This window comes from Papio anubis, chromosome 20 (assembly GCF_008728515.1).
Source record: "Papio anubis isolate 15944 chromosome 20, Panubis1.0, whole genome shotgun sequence".
In the NCBI taxonomy this organism is placed as follows: Eukaryota; Metazoa; Chordata; class Mammalia; order Primates; family Cercopithecidae; genus Papio; species Papio anubis.
The window spans coordinates 16,862,740-16,881,017 of NC_044995.1; the positions used below are offsets into that span (position 1 = coordinate 16,862,740).

The 18,278-nt window shown below is 40.3% G+C and overlaps 1 long non-coding RNA gene across 1 annotated transcript; it reads right to left on the reverse strand.

Annotated features, from left to right (window-relative positions):
• Window positions 1–623: 623 nt before the first annotated feature.
• Window positions 624–9,144, reverse strand: LOC108583282. The gene is made up of 2 exons (XR_004180274.1): window positions 2,638–9,144; window positions 624–944 (listed from the first exon to the last, which is right to left on the reverse strand). It is a non-coding gene; the product is annotated as an uncharacterized LOC108583282 (long non-coding RNA).
• Window positions 9,145–18,278: the final 9,134 nt, after the last annotated feature.

Genomic DNA, 18,278 nt, shown 5'->3' on the forward strand with positions numbered 1-18,278 from the left:
AGACAAAGTATAGAGAAAGAAAAGTGGACCCAGGGGACCAGCGCTCAGCATAGGGAGGACAAGCCAGCATACAGACAAGCGCTGGCACTGATCTGAGTTCCCATAGTATTTATTGATCATTACAATAGGGTAATAGTGGGGAGAGGGTCAGCAGGAAAACATGTAAACAAAGGTCTCTGTGTCATAAACAAGGTTAAGAGAAGGTGCTGTGCCTTGATGTGCACTTACACAAACATCTGGGTGCATTAAAGAGCAGTATTGCCACTAGCAAGTCTCACCTCCAGCCTTAAGGCTGTTTTCTCCTATCTCGGTAAATAAAACATACAATAGGGTTTTACACAGAGACATTCCATTCCCAGGGATGAGCAGGAGACAGGTGCCTTCCTCTTATCTCAACTGCAAAGAGGCCTTCCTCTTTTACTAATCCTCCTCAGCACAGACCCTTTACTGGTGTTGGACTGGGGGACGATCAGGTCTTTCCCTTCCCAGGAGGCCATATCTCAGGCTATCACATGGGGAGAAATCTTGGACAACACCTGGCTTTCCTAGGCAGAGGTCCCTACAGCCTTCGGCACTGGGTACTTGAGATTAGAGAATGGTGATGACTTTTAAAAAGCATACTTCCTTCAAGCACTTTTTTAACAAAACACATCCTGCACAGCCCTAAATCCATTAAACCTTGAGTCAACACAGCACATGTCTCTGCAAGCACAGGGCTGGGGCTAAGGTTACAGATTAACAGCATCTCAAGGCAGAAGAATATCTCTTAGTACAGAAAAAAAGTGGTCTCTTATGTCTACTTCTTTCTACAGACACAGTAACAGTTGTATCTCTCTTTCTTTTCCCCACATTTCCCCCTTTTCTTTTCAACAAAACCGCCATCGTCATCATGGTATGTTCTCGATGGTCGCTGTCTCTTCGGAGCTGCTGGGTACACCTGCAGACTAACAACAGACACAACAGGCACACAAGGATTAATATGAAATTTACAATAGTAGTACTTCCGATGGTCTTAACCCAAGTTACAGGGTTAAGATTTGCGAGGCCATCAGCAACTCCCGCGATTGTCTCAGGTCCTGGTACCAAATTTAAATAGGCTTTTGATGCTTCAAAACTTTGTTCTTTTATTTTGGAAATGTCTAAAGTGAGATTATCTTCTCTTCCCTGTAGGTGGCATCTAACCATGTTCCAGTGAAGCTCAGACTCATTATAAACTCGGGGTGTAATACAAAAATCTGACGTATTCCAGTCACACTGTAACTGGAAACGATGTTCTAAGCTCATGAGCCTATCTCCCATCCAAATGACAGTTTGTCTAAGATCATTAATTTGATTTGCCAATTTTTGATCAATACCAGATTGTGAATTCCCCAATGTTGTAGAATTTTTTTTGCCAATTGTTAACAAAGTTTACCATCTGAACAGAAGAGTACAATGCAACTCCACCACAGCGGCCGTAGCTGTGACTGCAATTAATCCCACAATTACCACAATCAAAGTAAAAATGAATCTTTTGGATCTATTTAAAACACCTTTCAATACTTCAGTCAAAATATGGATGGATGGCAAGGCCTCACATGGTCGGTCCATGGACACAGGGATCCACATGCCTTCTCTTTCTCTCACTAGCAGAATACAGTGCTGCCAATTAAAAGTTGAATCAATGCAAGTAAACAATCTACAATTTTCACAGGTTATAGTTTGGGAGTCTGGGTTAATAACTCTATTTCCTACAACTAGCATATAAGGGGACTTTACATAACTTTGTAAAGGAACTGTGAGACTGGAATTTAGGTCGATAGAATAAAATGGCTTACGATCTCATTTCTATAGCTTGATTTTCAGACCAAATTCTAATGCGGTACGAGGCCACAGTAACCCTCCGTAATTCTGGATGTTCAGGACCAGAAACAGGACTTATTTTTGGTCTTGGAGTAGAGATTCCTTTTTCTCCCCATTCCCAAGGGTAGAAAGACTATAATGTTTTGTGCTTATGTTTGTCTAAACTTTCTTTTAAGTCACTATCAACAGCTGGACTGACTTGTGCACTGGGACATGATTGAGTTTGTCCTGTGCAATTGTGGTGGAATTGACCTCAAGGTGCTCAATCTATAACAGTTCTGAATTCATTGTTTTGTAGTATCACCGCACTATCGGCCACACATTCTTCCCAAACTACAACTTCTGTGTCTTTTGATCTTTTGGGAATTTCCTTGGGGCAAGGTTTCCCTTTAGGCCTAAATTTTAATGATCTTTGATAAGAAAAGTCCCGTAAATAATTTACCTGTGGCCTGAGTGACATTCCACTTACCATGTGATAAGTAAATCTACTGCTGGTACTGACAGTAGGTACTTCTACCAACCAATTTTGGATTGCAGGCATTAGACATCCTGGTGCTCTCCCTAAGCAAATAGGAGGATAATGATACCTAGTGGAAACATCTATCATCATTCCTTCTTTCTCAGGTTTGGCAGGGCAACGATTATCTGGGGGCCAGGTATCCATACACCATTATTAACATATACTTCAATAGGATTATCCGTCCGTGTGACTACCCGAATTAAGGGCGGGAAAGGCACATAGGCCCAGTGGGTATAATAAGCTGCAGCTGCTCCTGCAGGCGTGGCGAGACTTACCACCATTGATACAATCATCAAAGCTGCAAGCAGCATGTTCTCTGAAGTTTGTGTCACCTTTGTGTTCTCTAGACTTTTTTTAGCTAACTGTGTCAGCTTCTTTAATTGTGCCCAAGTTGGTGGCTCCACTTTCTTGGTGGATGGCAACTTCATCTGTTCTTCTGACATCCCCATTTTGTTCATCTTGTGACTTGATGGTGCTCGATTGCGGTGTTTCCGTCTCTGTGCAGGCGCTTTTCTTTGTATCTTCGATAGGTAGAACTCCATTTGCATCTCTGATAGGTAGAACTTCAAATGTCTAGTGGGTATCCAAACAGGAAGCTGATTTTCTCCTGGTGAAACACAAGCAAAACCTCCCCCACATTACCACCTTCCCTATTTCCCATGTCTTATTTTTTTGTCTTTCCACCAAATCAGTTTTCCTTCATGCGGGCTGTTCTTTTTACCAATAAGATGTTGTTCTGCAGAAGTAGTAGTCTGATGTCTATAAATCTCTTAAAAATTTAAAGAACAGAGTGCTAGATTAAGTTGCGTCTGAGGAGTGATACACTCCTTACTGTCTCCCCCTTCTTTTTGTTTAACTAATTGAGTTTTGAATGTTCTATTTGTTCTTTCAACTATGGCCTGTCCTTGGGAATTATAGAGAATTCCTGTTGTATTATAATTTTCCACTGATTTAAGCATTTTTGGAAAGCTTTACTACAGTATCCTGGTCCATTGTCAGTTTTAAATTTTTCTGGAACTCCCATTACAGCAAAACAAGATAATAAACATTTTTTAACATGGGAAGTACTTTCTCCTGTCTGGCAGGTTGCCCATATGAAATGTGAATAAGCATCAGCTGTTACATGGACACATGATAATCTTCCAAATGAAGGTACCTGTGTAACATCCATTTGCCGTAACGCATTAGGACACAGACCTCTGGGATTAACTCCTGCCTCTTGAGCGGGCAGGTGTAGGACTCGACACTGGGTGCAATGTCATACAATATTTTTTGCCTGTTTCCGTGTGACATTAAATTTGTTTTTTAATCCTGCTGCATTTACATGAGTCAAAGCATGAAGTTCTTGTGCTTTTATGAATGCAGAGGATACCAGTAAGTCAGCTTGTTCATTTGCTTTAGGTAAAGGCCCTGGTGAATTAGTGTGTCCTTGAATATGAGTAATATAAATTGGGAAATTTCTTTTTCTTACAGTTTGTTGTAATAAATTGAACAGCTGGTTTAACTGATCATCCATGTTATATTTAATTAGAGCTGCCTCAACATCCCTTGTAGCCTGATCTACATATGCAGAATCTGATACAATATTAATAGGTTGATTAAAATCTTATAACACTGTGATGACTGCAACCAACTCTGCTCTTTGAGCTGATTGATACTGAGTTTAGGTGACTCGCTCTTGTGGCCCTGTGTAAGCTGCCTTTTCATTGCTGGAACCATCAGGAAACACTGTCAGAGCATTTTCTAAAGGCTAATGTCTGGTAATTTTAGGTAAAATCCAAGTAGTCAATTTTAAAAACTGGAAGATTTTTGGTTTTGGGTAATGATTATCAATAATTCCCACAAAATTAGCAAGACCAATCTGCCATGCACCAGAATTGATAAGGGCTTGTCTAACTTGTTCCTCGTTTAAAGGAAAAACTATTTTGTCTGGGTCATTTCCACACAATTTTATTATTCGTAATCTTGCCTGACCAATTAATGTAGCCGTTTGATCCAAGTACAATGTAAAAGTCTTAATTGTACTGTGAGGAAGGAATGACCACTCCACAGGATCAGTATTTTGAACAATGATGCCTGTTGGAGAATGTGCAGTAGCAAAAATCAAAAGTTGAAGTGGGGCCAAGGGATTTATTCTATTTATTTGCGGTGACTGAAACTTTTCTTCCACTAATTTAATTTCTTTTGTTGCCTCTGGGGTTAATATTTTTTTACTATTTAAGTCTGGGTCTCCTCTTAAGATAGAGAACAAATTTGACATGGCATAAGTAGGAATGCCTAGAGTTGGCTGAATCTAATTAATATCCCCTAGCAATTTTTGAAAGTCATTTAATGTTTTTAATGTTTCTTTTCTTATTTCTATTTTTGTGGCTTAATTTTTCTATTTTCTATCTGCATCCCTAAATAATGAAAAGGAGTAGAGGTTTGAATCTTATCAGATGCTATTGTCAGTCCTGCATTGGCAACTTCTGCTGGCAGAAATGTGTGACAGTCAATTAATTTGTCTCTCGTTTCTGCAGCACATAAAGTATCATCAACATGATGAATGATATAACAGTCTGAAAACTTGTCTCTAACTGGTTGAAGAGCTTGAGCTACAAAAGTCTGACAAATAGTTGGACAATTAAGCATTCCCTGAGGTAACGCTTTCCACTGAAACCTGGTGGCTGGTTCTTTATTATTTATGGCTGGTATAGTAAAGGCAAATTTTTCACAATCCTGCTCTGCCAGAGGAATGGTAAATAAGCAGTCCTTCAGATCAATTATAATTAGAGGTCAGTCTTTTGGGATCATGGCCAGAGAGGGCAACCCGGGTTGGAGAGGACCTATGGGTTGAATCACGGCATTTACGGCTCAGTTAACATACGCCATCTGCCGGATTTTTTTTTAATTACAGACAGGAGAATTCCAAGGGGAGAATGAAGGCTCAATATGTCCCTTTTCTAATTGTTCCTTTGCTAATAAATGTAAAGCCTCCAGTTTTTGTTTCGGTAGTGACCAGTGATTTACCCATACTGGTTTTTCTGTTTTCCAAGTTAATGGAATAGGTTTAGGAGGCTCTACAGTGGCCGTCCCTAAAAAGGATACCCTATTCCTTTTCTTTCTTGATTTCCTTCAGTCTCAATTGGGACTTTAATGCCATTTTCATGTTTTCCTAGTCCCTTTCCAGGTATATATCCCATCTCAGTCATGATTTTTTGACTCCTGGGGCTGTATAATGGGGTGGGCATAGTGATTTCCGCACCCCATTGTTGTAATAAATCTCGACTCCACAGATTAACAGGAATTGAAGTAATCATTGGTTGAACAGTACTTTCTTGATTATCCAGCCCTAAACAATGTAAAATCATAGTACTTTGATACACTTCTGAGGCAGTGCCTACGCCGACAAGTCCTGCAACAGTCTTTTGTTTAGGCCAATTTTTTGGCCACCGATTTAAAGCAATGATAGGGACATCTGCTCCAGTGTCTGCTAACCCTTCAAACTGTTTTCCTTGAATAATGGCCTTACACACAGGTCTGCTCTGTAAGACCTGACTTGCCCAATATGCAGCCTTTCCTGTTGGATCAGTGCTTCCAAACCCTCCTGTTCTTTATATCTCATTGTTTCCAACCTTAATATAAGGCAGGAGTAATAATTGAGCAATCCTGTCTCCTGGACTGGCCCTCCAGGGAATTGAGGAGCTAATAACCAATTGAATTTCGCCTTTATAGTCTGAATCAACCACACCGGTATGAATTTGAACTCCCTTTAGATTTAGACTTGATCTTCCTCAGATTAGTTCTAGAGTCCCCTCAGGCAGTGGGCCATACACCTCTGTGGGGATTTTTAGTGGAAGCTCCCCTGGAAGGAGAGACTGCTTGTATGGTGCATAAATCTACTGCTGCACTGCCGCTTGTGGGGGGGGGATAATTGCCGTATTGTGATAACTGGCTTATTCCCTGAGGCACTTGTGACAGTGGGGGATTGTTGTCCCTGAAACCCCTGAGGTAAAAAGGGCTGAATTGGGAATGCCCCAGTTTCTTGCGGGACCTGAGCTTGGCCCCTCTTCTCATTTCCTGACAATGGTTGCCCATTTTTATCAAATTTAGAATGACATTGATTAGCCCAACATTTTCCTTTTTCACATCTTGGACATAAGTCAGGTGGCTCTTTATCTGTTGTTGTAGTATTTTGAATAGTTATACTTTGTTTATTTGAGGCTGGGCAATTCTTTTTTAGATGACCAATTTGTCCACAATTACAACATTTTCCCCCAAATGTTCTAACTTGTCCTCCTAAAGCAACTCCCGTGATTGCTTAAGCCATAAGCATAGCTTTATGCATAGCTCCTCCAGTTCCATCACAGGCTTTTACCTACTCTGAGATTACAACTGATCCTGCCGGGACCCTTCCTTTTAATGGCTGGATGGCTGATTGACACTCAGGACTGGCATTTTCGTATGCCATCAACTCCACTATGACCTTACGGGCTTTCTCATCAGTAATTGACTTTTGAGCAGCATCTTGAATCCTTGCCACAAAATCAGGGTATGGCTCTTTAGAACCTTGTCTTATTGTATTGAATGAGGGGCAGGTAGTTCCTGGGTCTTGGATTTTCTCCCAGGCCCTAAGGCAGATAGCTAGCTCTAACTTGCTCAGTGGCCTCATTTTGCATTATTGCTTGTTGACTAGTAGTGCTCCAATTTTGACTTGTTCCTAATAATTGATCTGCATCTACATTAACTGGAGGATTGGCAGCCCTGTTTTTTCAGACCTGTTCTTGTGCCCCATCAATCCACCAAGTCTTAAATTGTAAAAGTTGAGAGGGTGAGAGTGATGATTTTGCCAGAATCTCCCAATCATAAGGAATGAGCCTTGTCTCATTGTCTATGGGCAATGGTACCTAATAATGTTCTCATGCAAGGAGAGTGGGGTCCATACTGTTTTACTCCCTCTTTCATATCTTTTAGCATTTTTATAGAAACGGACTCATATCTGGCCTCAGCTGTGGGAGGCTCTCCCTCTTGGGCACCTTCTCCAGGTGGTCTTGGTTCTAATATTACTGGGAATTGCCACACCTCAATATCTCCTTGTTTTCTTGCCTTATCAATAATTTTATGTAATGCACTACCCTGTCTACTAGGCGGTGCTTTGGATTAAGTCTCATAGTGGGCGGCTGAGGCTATAGTGCCCTGCCCTGTGGGGCCGGAAACGTTCCTGGCTGTCCATACTGATTTTCTGGGGGCGGCTGATACTGAAGTTCAGCTGGCGGCCAGTATTGATAGGTTACTGGCAGCTGGGTCTTATTTTCTACCGGCTGATGTTGTGGACACTGTATTTGGATTGGCATTGCCGTGACAGAGACTCTATCTTTTTCTATTTGATCTTCTTTTGGGGTTCGTACTTGCTTAATCTGCATTTGAGGTTGTAACATTACAGGCATCTGAGCTGCAGTAAGAGGAGTTGGCCGTCGTGGTTTAGACTCTGATGGCTCTGCTAATTCTGGACCTTTTTCTTCTAATTTTAGTGTTTCAGGATATATCACCTCCTGTAATTGATTATTGTCAACATTTTGCATTGACCGAGCCATTACTGGCTCTGCTGCATATTTACAATGTGAACTTTCCATTCCCTTCTGGGATTCTATCCCTGCCTCTTCTTCACAATCTATTACACAGCTTTCAGGGACATTAGAAACTGAAATGCTATCTTCTTCTTTTTGAAACGGTTCTAAAGCTACTTTAACAATGACCCAATCATTCCATACTGTAAGGGGGATGATTTTACCTTCCCTACTTGCTTGGTTTAATTCTTTGCCAATTTTTTCCCAATATTTTAGATCTAAAGTTCCCTGTTCTGGAAACCATGGGCAAAACTGTTCTATTGTTTGAAATAGCGCAATTAGATTTTTTTTGTAGGGATGCTAACTCCCCCTCTTTTTAGAAGAATTTTAATAAAGCTGTGATAAGAGGCATATTTACTTTTAGTTTGCCCCGTTGTTACCCTAGGTTCTTCCGAGCGCACAAGCTTACCGCAAGGCTGACTGTAGACTTACTCGGGAATCTCTCATCGACTTGTCCTCAATGACCACGCTCGAGCATACCTTAACCCTAGAGAAAATCACCCACGTTGGGCACCAGATGAAGGGGTGGCCTGCCCCTCCACACCTGTGGGCATTTCTCATCAGGTGGAACAAGAGACTTGAGAAGAGAAAAAGACACAGAGACAAAGTATAGAGAAAGAAAAAGTGGGACCAGGGGACCTGCACTCAGCATACCGAGGACCCGCGCCTGCACCGGTCTCTGAGTTCCCTCAGTATTTATTGATCATTATCTTTACCATCTCAGAAAAGGGGAAGTGGCAGGACAATAGGGTCATAGTGGGGAGAGGGTCAGCAGAAAAACATATGAAGGAAGATCTCCGTGACATAATAAGTTTAAGGAAAAGTGCTGTGCCTTGATATGCATATGCAAACACCTCCATAAACGTTTTCAGTGCATAAAGAGCAGCATTAGCGCTAGCCCATCCCACCTCCAGCCCTAAGGCGGTTTTCTCCCATCTCAGTAAATAGAACATACAATTGGGTTTTACACCGAGACATTCCATTGCCCAGGGAGGGGCAGGAGAGAGATGCCTTCCTCTATCTCAACTGCCAAAAGGCCTTCTTTCCTCTTTTACTAATCCTCCTCAGCACAAACCCTTTATGGGTTTCAGGCTGGGGGATGATCAGGTCTTTCCCTTCCCACGAGGCCATATTTCAGGCTATCACATGGGGAGAAACCTTGGACAATAGCTAACTTTCCTAGGCAGAGGTCCCTGCAGCTTTCCACAGTGTTTGTGTCCCTGGGTACTTGAGATTAGAGAATGGTGATGACTTTTAACAAGCATACTGCCTTCAGGCACTCGTTTAGCAAAGCACACCCTGCACAGCCCCAAATCCATTAAACCTTGAGTCACCACCACCACAGCACATGTCTCTGCAAGGACAGGGTTGGGGGTAAGGTTACAGATTAACAGCATCTCAAGGCAGAAGAATTTTTCTTAGTACAGAACAAAATAGAGTCTCTTATGTCTACTTCTTTCTACAGAGATGCAGTAACAGTCTGATCTCTCTTTCTTTTCCCTACACTTTTCTTGTACCACATGATATCCTCTCAGCCCCACCACTTCATCCAGCCATTACTAAGGTGACCAGGTCCAAACTGGTTTTCACGAGCTTCATGCAGGTGCACACTGACAGTGTCTCTCCTTAGTATCTATCTTTCCAGTACCTTCCTCTTTCCAGCCCTGGGCTTCTTTGAGGTGGTGGAATAGGATTCTTGCAAAAATACCCTCAGCATCCATGCATTTGCAAACCAGAATTGTGGGAGAATTAATGCCAATAGGATGACTTTTTAACAATTGAGGATGGGGGCAGATGGACAAACACTTCCATTTTTATTCTGGGCAGAGAGTACTAAGAAATATTTCATAGTCTGGAGGGAAGGGTGGAAACCAAGCTTATGCCAGAAAAAGTCATAGAAAGCTGGACCCTCTAATGGGAACCTAAATCTCTTATTGGGCAGATCACAGTAAAGACTCATTGCTGATAAGTGAAGTCGTGATTATCCACGACATACTTGGTATCAAAATTACTAAGTATTTCTTAGTATTATAATTATTCATATAAAAATTACTAAGCATAGTTACCTGTGCTTTATTGGCAGGAAGTGCTGAGAGAAGGTGAAGCATTGGGCTCCAGTAGCTGTGGAACTAAAATTGTAGAGGTACAATGGTAATCATGGGATTGTAGAAGTACTTGGTTTGGTTTTAACTGCACTGGAATTCTTTTTATTAAAAAAATAATAGAGAAAGAATGAAAGAAAAAAGAAGAGAGACACATTCATTCCAAACAACCACCAATTCAAGGCACACTTTGAATACTAGGCATTCTTGATGATAGCACTTAAAGAAACCCTCACATCTGAAAAGCACAGGGAAGAGAGTGCTGAAACTCACATGTAGGATCTAATTTCAAAAAACATGGCACAACTGCAATGGAAACTGATGCATGGTCTCAACAAATCCTAGACGTCAAAGTTAATGCTCTGATAGTTGGCTAACTCAATTTCCTAATTTCACAAACTGCTTTAAAAAACTACAGTTATGAAAATGTATGGATAGTGGCTTAAATATAAACATATAGACCAATGGAACAAGAATTGAGAGTTCAGAAATAAACCTAAACATCTATTGTAAATTTATTTCAACAAGAGTGCCAAGACTATTCAATGTGGAAAGACATTGTCTCTTGAAAAAATGGTTTTTGGTTTTTGTGGGGTTTTTGTTTGTTTTAAACTTTTAAGTTCAGGGGTACATGTGCAGGATGTGCAGGCTTGTTATACAGGTAAACCTGTCATAAAGGTTTTTTTGTACTGAATATCCACATGTAAAAAAATGAAGCTGGACCCTTACCTTATACCATACACAAAAAATAACTCCAAATGGATCAATGACCCAAAGGTAAGAGATAAAACTGCCAAATACTTAGAATGAATATAAGGGTGAATCTTCTTTGTCTTGGATTTAGCAATGGTTTCTTCAATATGACACCAAAAGCATGAGCAATAAAAAAAAAAGACAAATTTGACCTTATCAAAATTTTAAAAATTTGTGCATCAGAAAACACTATAAAGCGAGTGAAAAGATAACCTGCAGAATGGAAAATATATATTGGCAAATCATCTACTTGACAAGTGTCTAGTATCCAGAATATATGAAAAACTTTCATAACTAAACAAAAAGGCAAGCAGCACAATATTAAAATAAGCAAATGACATTTCTTCAAAAAGATACAGACGACCATCAGGCATACAAGGAAATATTTAATGTCATTGGTCACAAAGGAAATTTAAATCAAAATCATAACATCTATCTTCAGCTCCCAGGGTATGTCAGGAAGGACCATCAGATGGGGACAGGGTTATGTGTTTCTGAGCACAGACCTTCCTTGGGCTCTTTGGGTGGGGCTTGCTGTGGCTGCAGTGAGGGTTCAGGGTGTGGTTCCCAGGTCAATGGAGTTATGTTCCCAGGTGGATTATGGCTGCCTCTGTGATATCACACAGATTGTCAGAAAAGTGGGGGAAAGTCAACAGGTACAGGCCTCATCCAGCTCCCACGCAACCCAAAAGACGGGTCTCACTCCAATTGTGCCACCCACAGCATCATTGAGTTTATTTCCAGGCAGTGGGTGACAAGGGCTGACAACTTACCCAGGCTAACAGCCTTCCAGCTAAGGAAGCAAGCAAGGTTTTTATGCCTCCTTGCCTGTCACGTCTGCACATAAAGATTTCATTACCACAAACCCAAAAGCAATAAAACAAAGATAAATAAGTGGACTTAATTAAAGACTTTTGCATGGTAGACAGAACAATCAGCAGAATAAACAAAACCTACAGAGTAGGAGAAAGTCTTCACAATCTACATGTCCAACAAAGAAGTAATATTCAGAATTTACAAGGAACTCAAACTAATTAGCAAGAAAAAAACAAACAATCCCATCAAAAAGTGGGCTAAGGATATGAACAGACAATTTTCAAAAGAAGACATACAAATGACCGACAAACATATGAAAAACTCCTCAACACCACTAATGATAAGGGAAATGCAAATCTAAACAAAGATACCACCTTACTCCTGCAAGAATGGCCATAATAAAAAAATTAAAAATTAAAAGATGTTGGCGTGGATGCAGTGAAAAGGGAACACTTCTAACTGCTGGTGGAAATGTGAACTAGTACAATCACTATGGAAAACAGTGTGAAGATTCCTTCAGGAATTAAAAGTAGAACTATCATCTGATCCAGCGATGCCACTACTGGGTATATATCTTGAGGAAAAGAAGTCATTGTACAAAAAGATACTTGCACACACATGTTAATAGCAGCACAACTCACAATTGCAAAAATGTGGAACCAGTCAAAATGTCCATCAATCAATAAATGGATAAAGAAACATATATATATTTATATATATACACACATACATATATGTGATGCGATACTACTCAGCCAGAAAAAGGAATGAGTCAACGGCATTTGCAGCAACCTGGATGCGATTGGAGACTATTATTGTAAGTGAAGTATCTCAGGAATGGAAAACTAAACATTGTATGTTCTCACTCATAAGTGGGAGCCAAGCTATAAGAATGCAAAGGCATGAGAATGATACAATGGATGTTGGGGACTCAAGGAGAAAGGATGTGAAGAAGGTGAGGGATAAAAGACTACAAACTGGGTTAAGGGTATACTGCTCTGGAGGTGGGCACACCAAAATCTCACAAATCACCACTACAGGACTTACTCATGTAACCAAATATCACCTGTTCCCCCAAAACCCTATGGAAAAAAAATTAAAGAATTAATAGAAAAATTATACACACAAAAAAACCATGAGATACTACTTCACACTCACGAGGATGGTTATAATTTTAAAAATGAAAAAAACAAGTGTTGGTGAGGATGCAGAAAATTTTTAGAACTCTTATACATTGGTGACAGAAATGTAAAATGGTATCACTTCTGTGGAAAATAGTTTTATGGTTCAGGGGTTCAAACAAAAACTTGTACATAAATATTCATAGAAGCACTATTCACAATAGCCAAAGAGTAGAAACAACCCAATTATCCATCAACTGCTGAATGAATAAACAAATTGTGATATCTTCACAAAATGGAATATTATTCAGCTGCAAAAAGAAGGAATGCGGATACATGCTACAATATAAATAAATCTTAAAAACATTGTATGTTTAATGTTTTCTTCTTCTTTTTTTTTTTTTTTTTTTTGAGACACAGTCTCGCTCTGTTCACAAGGCTGGAGTGCAGTGGCACTCTGGAGGCTACCCTCAGGGTTAATAAACTTTTTTTGTTTTGTTTTATTTGTTTTGTTTTGTTTTAGAACAATGGTCCATGGGTATGAGTGTGGTGGCACATGCCTTTAATCTCAGTGCTTTGTTAGGCCAAGACAGAAAAGTCACTTTAGCCCAAGAGTTTGAGGTTGCAGACAGCCATGATCACACCACTTCATTCCAGCCTGGGCCACAGAGCCAGAGCTTGTCTTAAAAATCATAGATGACACAAACAAATGAAAACCACCCCATGATCATGAATGGGTAAGACACTGTGACAATGACTATACTGCCCAAAGCAATCTACAGATTTAATGCAATTTCCGTCAAAATACCATCATCATTCTTCACAGAACTAGAAAAAACAATCCTGAAATTCACATGAAGCCAAAAAAGAGCCCACAGAGCCAAAGCAATACTAAGAAAAAAGAACAAACCTTAAGAGATCACATTCCCCAACTTCAAATTATACTACAAGGCTATAGTTACCAAAACAGCAGGTACTGGTATAAAAATAGGCATGTAGACCAATGGAACAGAATAGAGAGCCCAGAAATAAAGCCAAATACTTACAGCCAATGGATCTTCAACAAAGCATACAAAAACATGAAGTGGGTGTATTAGTCCATTTTCTCACTGCTGTAAACAAATACCTGAAAGTCGGTGATTTATTTAAAAAGTAGGTTTAATTGGCTCACAATTCCACAGGCTGTATATGAAGTATGGTTGGGGAGGCCTCAGGAAACTTACAATTATGGCAGAAGGCAAAGGAGAGGCTGGCACCTCTTACACTGTGGGAGAAAGAGAGAGCAAAGGGCAAGGGGCTATACACTTTTAAACAACCAGATCTTTGAAGATTCACTCACTGTGAGTGGATTCACTCACGAGAACATCAAGGGGGAAATCTGCCCAACATGATCCAATCACCTCCCCACAAGCCCTTCCTCCAACATTGGGGATTACAACTGAATGTGAGATTTGAACAGGCGAGCAGACCCAGACCACATCATTTTACCCCTGGTCCTTCCCAAATCTCATGTCTTTTCCACATTGCAAAATATAATCATGCCTTCCCAGCAGTCCCCCAAAATCTTAACTCATTTCAGCATTAACTCAAAAGCCCAAAGTCCCAAGTCTCATCTGAGACAAGGCAAATCCCTTCAACCTATGAGCCTGTAAAATCAAAAACAAGTTAATTACTTCCAAGATACAATGGAGGTATAAGCAATGGGTAAATACTCCCTTTCCAGAGTGAAAAATCTGCCAAAACAAAAGGACTACAGGCCCCTGCAAATCTGAAACCCAGCAGGGAAGTCATTAAATCTTAAAGATCCAAAATAATCTTATTAGAATCCATGTCTCATATGCAGGCAAAACTGATGCAAGAGGCAGCCTCCCAAGGCCTTGGGCAGCTCTGCCCATGTGGCTCTGCAGGGTACAGACCCCGTGGCTGCTTTCACAGGCTAGCTTTGAGTGTCTGCAGCTTTTCTAAGCATATGGTGCAAGTTGTCAGTGGATCTACTTTCTGAGGTCTGGAGGATGGTGGCCCACTTGTCACAGATCCACTAGGCAGTGCCCCAGTGGAGACTCTGGGTGGGGGCTGCAACCCCACATTTCCCTATGCACTTCCCTGGTAGAGGTTCCCCATGAAGGCTCTGCCCCTGCAGCAGATCTGTTCCTGGACATCCAGGAGTTTCCACACATCTCTGAAATCCAGGCAGAGGCTTCCGAGCCTCAACTTTTGCCCTCTGTGCACCCACAGGCTTAAAATCACATAGAAGTTGTCAATGCTTATGGCTTACACCCTCTGGAGTAGCGGCCTGAGACATATTTGGGGCCCTTTTAGCCACTGCTGGAGCTGGAGCAGCTTGGGATGCCTCGTTGTCTTGGTTCCTCTTTACTTGTGCAAATGTTTGCAGTAAACTTGAATTCCTCTCCAAAAAACCAGTTTTTCTTTTCTACCACATGATCAGGCTACAAATTTTCCAAACTTTTATGCTCTGCTTCCCTTTTAAATATAAGTTCCATTATCAGATCGTCTCTTTGCTCATGCATATGACCATATACTGTTAGAAGCTTCCAGGCTACCCTTGAATGCTTTGCTGCTTAGAAATGTCTTCTACCAGGTGCCCTAAATCACCTCTCTCAAGTTTGAAGTTCCACAGATCCCTAGAGCATGGGGGAAATGCCACCTATATAATTATTAGCTTTTCATTCACAATCATTCAACAAGTCTCTAGGAAGTTCAAAACTTTCCCTTATCTCCCTGTCTTTTTCTAGCCCTCCAAACTGTTCCAACCTCTGCCCATTACTGAGTTCCAAAGTTGCTTCCACATTTTCAGTTATCTTCATAGAAACCCCCCTCTTGTGGCGCTAATTTTTAGTATTAGTCCATTCTCACATTGCTATAAATAAATACCTGAAACTAGGTTGTTTATAAAGAAAAGAGGTTTAATTGGTTCATGATTCCACGGGTTGTACAGGAAGTGTGGCTGGAGAAGCCAGAGGAAACTTACAAGCATGGTGGAAAGTGAAGGAGAAGCTGGCACGTCTTACATGGCTGGAGTAGGAGGAAGAGAGAGTGAAGCAGGGGGTGCTACACTTTTAAACAACCAGATCTCATGAGGACTGACTCACTACCATAAGAAATACACGGGAAAAATCCACCCTCATGTTCAAATTAACTCCCACCAGGTCCCTCTTCTAACATTAGGGATTACAATTTGATGTGAGATTTGGGAGGGAACACAGACCCAAAGCATATCAGTGGGGGAAGAAAACCATACTCAGTAAATGGTGCTGGGAACACTGACAAACCACATGTAGAAGAATGAAACTGGATTCTCATCTCTCTTCTTATACAAAAATCAACTCAAGGTAGATCAAAGACTTAAATCTAAGACATGAAGACATTAAAATTCAAGAAGATAACATTGAAAAAACTCTTCTAGACATTGGCTTAGGTAAAGAATTCACGACTATGAACCCAAAAGCAAATGCAACAAAAATAAATAAATGAGATCTATCTAAATAAACTAAATATCTTCTGTACAGCAAAAGAAATAATCAGCAGAGTAAACAGACCACTCACAGAGTGGGAAACAAAATATTCACAAACTATGCATCTGACAAAAGACTAAGATCCAAAATCCACAAAGAATTCGAAAAAATCAACAACAACAAAAAAATCACATCAAAAAGCGGGCTAAGGACATGAATAGACAATTCTCAAAAGAAGATATACAGATGGCTAACAAACACATGAAAACTTGCTCAGCATCACTAATTATTAGGGAAATGCAAGTCAAAACAACAATGCAATACCACCTCACTCCTGCAAGAACGACCATAATTAAAAATCATAAATAAAAAAAGATTTCAGCGTGGAGGAGGTGATCAGGAAATACTTCTGTACTGCTGTTGGGAATGTAAACTAGTATGGCTGCTATGGAAAACAGCATGGAGATTTTTAAAAGAACTAAAAGTAGAACTACAATTTGATCCAGCAATCCCATTACTGGGTATCTACCCAGAGGACAAGAAGTTAATATTCAAAAAGAATACTTGTACATGCATGTTTCTAGTGGCACAATTCACAATAGCCAAATAGTGGAGCCAACACAAATGTCCATCAATCAATGAATGGATTAGAAAAAGGTGTGTGTGTGTGTGTGTGTGTGTATTCCATTGTGTGTATATATATATGTGTGTGTGTACACACACATATATATACACATATACACACACACACACATATACACAATGGAATACTATGCAACCACAAAAAGAAATGGACTATCAGCATTTCCAGTAACCTGGATGTGATTGGAGACTATTATTTTAAGTGAAGTAACTCAGGAATGGAAAACAAACATCATATGTTCTCAATGATATGTGGGAGCTAACCTATGAGGACACAAAGGCATAAAAATAATATGATGGGCTTTGGGGACTTTGGGGGAAGAGTGAGAGGGGGATGAGGGATAAAATACTACAAATATGATGCAGTATATACTGCTTGGGTGATGGGTGCACCAAAATGTCACAAATCACCAATAAAGAAATTACTCATGTAACCAAATACAATCTGTATCACAATACCATGGGAAAAAATAAACTAAACTAATGAGTTTTTAAAAATAAAAATAAAATAAAATATCAGTACAAAGACAAAAATATACACAAACTGCCAATAAACATATGAAAAAAATGTTCAACATCACTAATCATCAGGAAAATGCAAAATAAAACCATAATACCAGAGACATGGAACAACCTAAATGCCATCAATTACAGATTGAACACAGAACATGTGCTACATATACACCACGGAATACTATGCTACATATACACCACGGAATACTATGCTACATATACACCACGGAATACTATGCAGCCCGATTTTTATATACACCTGTGGATGCTAATGCTGCATATACGCCACCGGATACTGTGCTACATATGCCTGCCGCGGATGCTATGCTACATATGCCGCAATGAGATGCTATGCAGCCCGATTTACGCATATGCACCCGCGGATATGCTACATATACACCACCGGGATGCTAATGCTTCATATATACGCCGCGGATACTATGCTTTCATCACCATGGATGTAAGCCCGATTTTTATATGCCTGCAGATACTGTGCAGCCGGTGTATATATACGCCGCGGATACTATGCAGCCGGTACATATACCATGGAATGCTAATGCTACATATACGCCGCCGAGATGCTATGCTACATACACCACGGAATGCTAATGCTACGCCGCACCATGGAATACTATGCTACATATACACCATGGAATACTATGCTACATACCATGGAATACTATGCTACATATACACCATGGAATACTATGCTACATATACACCATGGAATACTATGCTACATATACATAGGGATACTAATGCTACATATACACCACCATGGAATACTCATGACCGATTTTTGTATACGCCACAGATACTATGCAGCCACAAAGAACAAGGTCATCTTTGAGGGTATAGATGGAGGCTGGGCCATTATCGCCAACAAATTA